This window comes from Marmota flaviventris, chromosome 5, assembly GCF_047511675.1.
Source record: "Marmota flaviventris isolate mMarFla1 chromosome 5, mMarFla1.hap1, whole genome shotgun sequence".
Classification (NCBI taxonomy): domain Eukaryota; kingdom Metazoa; phylum Chordata; class Mammalia; order Rodentia; family Sciuridae; genus Marmota; species Marmota flaviventris.
Window position 1 is genome coordinate 8,417,748 of NC_092502.1, and position 7,750 is coordinate 8,425,497.

Below are 7,750 nucleotides of genomic sequence, written 5' to 3' on the forward strand. Positions count from 1 at the left end.
AGAGTTGTTACCAGCCACATGATGGGTATGGAGAAGACAGCTTCCAGGGACATCGAGTGACTTATCCAAGGTCAAGGTCCATTGAGCGAGGATTTGAACCTAGGAGCACTGACATGGAGCCCAGACCCTTGAATATAGGATGACACCACCCCAGTTTGCACTTCCTGAGGGTCCTCCTGGGCATCTAGTGGTCGCTTCATTCGGTGCTGCCCTCTTGTCTTCCTCCCCATCTCCCTCTACCAGGAAGGGATGTTAGTCCTTCAAGACAAAGTCAGAGATTCAGGCCCTTATCAGCAAGGACAACTTGGCTTCTCCTTCCTCCTGACTCCCAGAGCCTCCTGACTGCAGCATACACCTGTGGGAGGCGCCTAGATCTTTCTCCCACAAGCTGGTAACTTCTTCAGTCTGACCCCAAGGGGCTTGCACAGTCTGTAGGAGGAGACAGGCGTAAGATCCCAAGTAAACACATACTTGTTAAACACTGAGTTGGAAAGTGGGAAATCATACAAATATTACTCTTCAATATGCATTGTATCTGAATTGCAGCATCATCCCAATAGCAAACGGGGACACAGCATGAATGTCCATCAATGGACAAGTGGAGAAATGAAACATGGGGGAGACAGGCAACGAAGTTCTCCAACCGCAGCAGGGTAAACTTTGAAGACAGGATGCTAACCAAGCACAATAAGCAGATGCCAAAGGACAGGCCTGCAGGGTCACTGACGTGAGACACCTAGAAGAGCTGACGTCACAGAGACCCACGGCAGGAAAATGGTTGTCAGGGCCTGGCTGCACAGATATTACCACATATCCTCTCCCCCACCTCTCCCACCTGTGGTGACTTTCTTAGCCCCTAACTCCTTCCCAAAATAAGCCATGTGCCCCTGAGCTTGAATTTTCTGTTTGTAGCAGAAGCGTCCACCCTCCTGAGACCCTCTGGCCCCTGCCCCGAGTGTGGCTGCTTCCTCCCCCGCACAGTGTAAACCAGGAGAGGCAGCTGCCTGTCACTTCTAACTCACTGAAATGGGCTTTGGGCAAAGACTCCGTCGGCATCGTACCTCATGCCTACACCGTTTCCAGACTTCCCGGGCCCTCTGAAGCACTCTAAACACCCAAATAAGTGAACCAACACAACCAAACTGGAGTCCCCAGCAGCACAAGGTGCTCTTTGTCCGTTTATTTTACGTGAGTCATTTTGCTTTAATTTACGATCATATTTCATAACCTACCAGCAAATGGCCTGCTGTACATTTGGAAGTGTCGAAGTCCTAGTAACGGGAGACCCCGTTCTGCCCCGGAGTCTTGAAAACTGGTCTCTGATAAGTGCAGGGAGACTGACAGACTTCAGGGGAGATTTTTTACAATGTATGAACTAAAAATAAGTGAAATGGAAATCTGATTTCTTTACTGTGACCTTGAAAGTCAAGGCAGATTTCACAAAGATTTACTGTGCCCCAAAATCTGGACCCTGTGACCCTCATTATTGTGTCTCCAAAAGACAGGTCCTGTCAACCCCTAAGGAGACTCAAGAGTCCAGTGCAGTTCAGTCTAGTAGTACCGATACCTTTTATTCTGAAATTACACCTAATTTCTGGAAGTGTCCAACTTTCAGACCCTACGGCTGGTCTCAAGGGGACAGGCAGAGTTGACTAGACCTTACTTATGCCTCTGGACATGCATCTGAAAGGAACAAAAGCAGAGATGGTACTTCCGTGTCACCAAAGAGAAAAATCAAAGCTTGAGAATGGGAATGGTTTTGAGCCTGGCGTGGGGGTGCAGCTGTAGCCCCAGCTACTGGGGAGATGAAGGCAGGAGGGTCACTTAAGGCCCGGAGTTCAAGGCCAGCTAGGCAACAGAACAAGACTGTCTCGGAAAAAAGGATGGAAGGAAGAGAGGGAAGGATGGGGGCACAGAAAGAGAGAGGGGGACAGACAGAAAGATGGAAGAAAGAAAGGGAGAGAAGGAGGGAGGGAGGGAAAGAAAAAAAGAAAAGAAAGACTCTCCTTCTTGCCCAGGTCAAATCCGATTCAGTGCTTCCCACTTACATTCCTGTCAGTGGGATAATTAATTAGCCGCTGGGACCGCAGTGTAAAATGAACCCGACAGGAGGATTCTGTGTCCACAGAGACAACTTAATAACTCAGGAGGGTTTCATTTAATGCCGCGTTTTAAAGACTCCTTCGCCTGTGAAACACAAGGACGTGTAGAACTGGCTCTGCACAGTCTGGCTCACCCGCCATCAGGGTCGTGAACGTTTCTTTAATATTCATCTGTGACTAGTCATCAGAGACCGAACGGAATCAAGAATGTTCTCTATAACGGCCTTGATAGCACTACCTGGTCCATCTTGCCAAGTGCAAGTCCTTTTTACTGTCTTGTGAACTGAACCAATCTTTCAGAGTTTGAACTTGTGGCAGACCTACACGTTTTCTAAAACTTAAACATACCAGCCAAAGTCAGAGTCCACAGTTTCCTGTCATCTGGTAAAATATTTGACTTCATTCATTCAATAAACCATGCTCACTAAGCACTTTCCATGGGGCGGGGTGGGGGTGGGGGCATCGTTCTCAGCAGGGATACGTAGCCCCTGACAGGCCATATGCTATTCTAAGCTGGGGTGCACTCAGATGTCCCCCAAACCCTGCCCTGGTGGGCTTCCTAGCTCTTACCCTGCTGCCCCTCGCTGCCTTGGCTCACAGGTGGTAAAATGAGCCGAAGAGAACCATCCGTGGCTCGTCTGGACTTGAATTCAGTAACTCAATTATCTCATCTGGTGCTCTTTGTTGGAAACACCAACCTCAGAGCCAGAGCGACCTATTTGGAAGAGAGCATGACAGGCTTGGAGATTTGTCTCGTTGCTTAGCGAGCATTCTCTGTTTACCATGATAGCACATTAAAAGGCGAATAAAAATAGCAACATTTTCTGAAAAATGCTTTTAGGCACACTTTCTGAGCTTGGAAAAATACTATCTGATTAGATCAAATAAGAGACATGTGTTTTTAGGGTGGCATGGCTGTGGGGGTGGGGGCTTATTATAGAGGACTCAGCCCTGTTCTGGTGGCTGGAATCCTGCTGTCTGACTTGGTGAGCTCTTGGTATTTAAGGTACAAGAGACCTGGATCTCAGGTCGTTCAGAAATCAAATTTCTAAAGCTTGTGTTTGGACTTTGATCAGCTGAACAGAACTAGACATGTGGCTTTTCCCCTTTGCTTTTGCCAGGCTGCTCTTCTACACAGCTGCTAGGTGACTTTGGCAGGTCATCCCCACTCTGACCCTCTTGGTCATAAAATTCCCAGCTACCTTAAGGTTCTACAGGGCTGTCCTTCAGTGGTGCTCTGCTCCCAACTCAGGGCATGGACCTGAAATGTTGTTTCGCCTTAGGTGACAACTTCATACTTGGCATCGATTCCTTAACCTGTTGTGTCCGAAGACCATCTATGTCAACCTGGCTTCCTCTCCTAGGTGACACAAATCCAAAAGAGTGGTTTTCCTACTACAGGCCGTTTTGTTCTTGTTCAGCTTGCTTATTTGTTGGGGTGCTGGGGACCAAGCCCCGGGGCCTCCCACGTGTTAGACAAGCACTCTGACATTAGCCGCGCCTGGCCCCACAAGGGCAGGTTTGAGAAGGTGCCCCTTCAGAGCCCAACAGCTCAAACCCTGCTCTGCTGCTCACTAGCAGAGATCTTAGGCAGAGCCCACAATCTCTTAGGGTCTCAGTTTCTCCCTCAACAAAATGGGGATGACACATGACTGTGTGGCTGTATGCACTGAAGGAAATTATTTACGGCTGGACACACAAGAAGTTCTCATTTAATTCAGTTATTATTCAAAGAAATGAATATAGTGCAAATTATTTTTTTCCTAGTTGTTTTGAGTTTTGATCATTGTGTTTGGAGAACTTCAGGGGAGTCTTGGGGCATCCAGAGTAGATGCTCAGGATCCCCAGAATGTGATGAGGCCCAGCAAAAGATCTTTTTTTTCTTTTTGGTATTTCACACACAAGTGCTCTTCCACTGAGCTACACCCCCCACCCCAAGTCCTTTTAATTTTATTTTGAGACAGGGCCTAAGTTGCCCAGGCTGGCCTTGAACTTGCGATCCTCAGCTTCTTCAGTACCTGGCATTACACGTGTGCACCACCACATCCAGTTGAGAGAACTGTTAACTTGTTGATGATTGAAGAAGACAGAGGCTGAGTTTGTATTTGTGAGTATTGCCATTTTGGCCAGGGTGTAGCTCTGTGATAAAACAAGTGCTTAGCATGTGTGGGGCTAAGGTTCAATGCCCAGCACCACAAAATAAATGTACAATCCATATGTAGTCCTTTTGTACTCCTTGAAATATATACACTCTTTGGGGTCCATGGAGCGTCATTTCTTGTGTCCCAAAGAGTGTCACATATTTGTTTCATGTATCTTCTTCTAAAAAGCACACGGGCTTCCCTTTCTAATTCCAGATGTGGCCAGGGCTTGTGCATGGAGGAAAAAGTGGGCATTATCTCCCTTAGAGAAGATATTTAAGTCAGTCTCAGCCTCCACCAGCCCCAGGCTCTGGAAATCTCTCTCCCTTATAATTGTATCTTCATCTCAGGTCTAATTTCCTTGGCACTTGCCTGCTAGCTGCAAGGGGAAAACTAAAACAAGAAATACCGTCTCATCAGAGTGGGCTGTGGCTTAGTGGGGCAAGAATACCCCTAGCTAGCCTAGGAATAATTTAGATCTGCATGTCCAGTCCCCAAGGCAGCAACCCTGGCTCTGCCCTGTGCCAGGGCACAGGGAGGGACGGCACTGACTGGCAGCCCAGTGACCCACCCCACTCTGCATGCGTTCCCGATGACTTCACCCACTTGCTTCCCTGGAATTCTGAAGCCCAAGATCATGTTCCCCACACCCACCCCCGGGATGTCCTACATTGTCTCTGTGGCTCTTCTCTGTCCCCATGGCTAAACAAAGAGCACTCCAACCGGAAAGACTAGCCGGGTAGGCCGACAATGCGGACCAAAGGGAGAAGAGAGGGACGGGAGCTTCACAGTCTTTGGACTTTCGCTAAATTGGCCAATTTCACATCAGTAACTGCCTCGTCAGTCACCACCTCCTTTCAGGTGACTTTCTGTGGGGGGACTTGGGAGGCACGATAACATCTCATACACGATTTCTTTGCAGTCAGTTTTCCCATCATCAGGCATTCTCCACACTGAAATCAAAATAGGCAGAGCTTCTCCAAAAGAGTTCTTTTTATGTCAGGCCCTGCAACCCAGAAACCCCTTTCAGGGAACTGTACCCTTTCTTGGATCCATACAAACTAAAGACAAAAGGCTGGGCATATCTCAAGTCCAGCTGGGACTGCGCCTCACCTAAGTGGACAGGACACTGCACAACCAGCTGCCACGCTCAACCCTTCTTCTTGCTGTGTGACCTTAGACAAGCTACTTCACCCCTCTGAACACTCTTTATTTTCTATAAATGATGATAATAATACTTCATATTGCCATGAGAGCCTAACTGAGACTCTTTTTTTCTTTTTGTTTTTTGTATTGGGGATTAAACCCAGGGACGTTCTATCAATGAGCTACATCCCCAGCATTTTTTTTTTTTTTTTTTTTTTTTGATGCAGGGTCTTGCTAAGTTGCAGAAGCTGGCGTTGAACTTGCTATTCACCTGCCTCAGTCTCCCAAGTACCTGGGATTACAGGTGTTTTCGTCAGCACCTGGTCCTAATGAGAGTCTTGATATGAGAGTATCTGCACTGTAATGGATTTCATATATATGTGTATATGTTTCCTATAATAGTTCATATATATGCATATATGAAATCAATAACTGCCTTATCCATCATCACTCGGGAGGCACTTTGAAAAAAAAAATATATATACACACACACATTTATACAAATCAGATAGAAAAGATAGGATTAAGAAAGGGGGGCCGGGGTTGTGGCTCCCAGGTAGAGCACTCACCTAGCATCTTTGAGACACTGGGTTCGATCCTTAGCACCACATACAAATAAATAAATAAATAAAATTTAAAAAAGAAAGAAAGGGTATAGAGCGAAAGAATTCAAAGGCTGACTATGGGTGACACCTCCTTCATCTTTGTTCAGTGGTACCATTATTACCTCCCATTAATGGTAAACCTCGTGAACATTATGTGCCTTCTTTTAAAGACCAGCAGCAGAAACATGTGGTGTCATGCATGTAGCTGGGCCTGGGCCTGGGCCTGGCATGGATTTCTGAACTGTGCACCCACCTGCTGTGTGATTTCAGCTTTGCTGTCTCACCTCTCTGTGTAGTTTGCTGACAGAAGTTTACTTCTCTCCTCTGCAGAAATGGGAGAAGCCAGTCTTCCCAATTCTGGAATTGCTGTGGAGGAGAAGAGAGAAAATGGGGTGGAGAATGCTGTGGAGGGGGTGAGGGCAGCTCTGAGTCCTGGGCCTTCATTGTCCTCCTGGGGGAGATGGGGCTGAGTGTGTACTCCACCAGGATAGTGGGATAAATGAATAATAAGGAGTTACCTGGCTCAAGGTGCTGGTCAGCACACCTTGGCGCCCAGGCCCCAGGTAAATCTCCTGCCTCTGGGAGGCACCATTGTCACATGCTACCCATGGACTGTGGCCTCCAGGTCTTGAGCTCTCACCCCAGCTGGGTCACGGCCTGTCTCTGCCCCCTCATCCATGCGAATGAATGATCTGAACCTGGTCCCCTTAACTCCAAAAGTCCAGCCTCGGTGAGATTCCCACGAGCATCTGCCATCCGAGAAGTGCTCCCTAAAAAGCCGTTATTATCTGCTTGGCTTGCTCCTCTGGGCGTGGAGGTGTAAGTTTAATGATGGGGGGTGGGAGGTGGACGCGGGCGCCTGGTCGGCTGCGATCTCGCTGGCTGGTGGAGCGGGCCGAGCCGGTGTCAGCGCGCATTTATTGATGGCAGGTATTTGGGGAGTAATTGAGCGCGGCGGCCGGCCCGGGGCGAGAGTGGGCCTCCACGAGCAATTAAATGTGATTAGGCCGAGACCTTCGGGGTCCAGCTGGGTGATTGATAACCCGGCTGCATTCCTGCAGGGCCCGCGACATCAAACGGGCGGCCGGCGGCGGGCGGGGCGGAAGGGGCTCGCAGGGCCGCTGTCCTTCCAGCTCGCGACGCCCACCGGTTCCATGGGGGAAAGCCAGGGACGTGCCCCCTTCAGGCGCCAAGGTCTCTCGTCGCTCGCTTGCCAGGTGCAGCGGGGAGGGGAGGTCGCGGCGACGAGCCCGCGCTGAGCGCCCGGGTCTGCTCCGGCCAGGCCAGCGATCCGCGGCGAAATCGCTGCAACCGGGAAAGGACGAGTGGAAGAAAACAAGAAGCGGGGACCCAGAGGGTGGAGGGAGAGAAAATTAGAAATGGGAAAAGATCGAGAGGCGCAAGGACTAGCGAAGGGACCAAGAACGAGCGAAGGGACCGGCGAAGAACGGAGGGAGATGGGAGCACGGGGAGGGTCGCAGCCGAGAGCCAGGCGGCGTGGAAAACGACCAAAGGCGGGGAAAGGGTAATAAAGGAGGCACACAGGGGCGGGGGACAAAGATGAGAAAGGGACATGGGCGACAAAGAATGAGGAAAATGGAGGGGAAGGACGGAGAAGGAACGCAAAGGCAGCGAAGAAGCCGGCCGGATCCCTCCGTGGCTCCCCCACCCAACCCACAAGCAGCCTGCCTCAGGCAGCCCCAAACGCAACGCCCAGAGCCAAGCGCCCCTGGTGTCCCGGGGAGCAGACATTTGC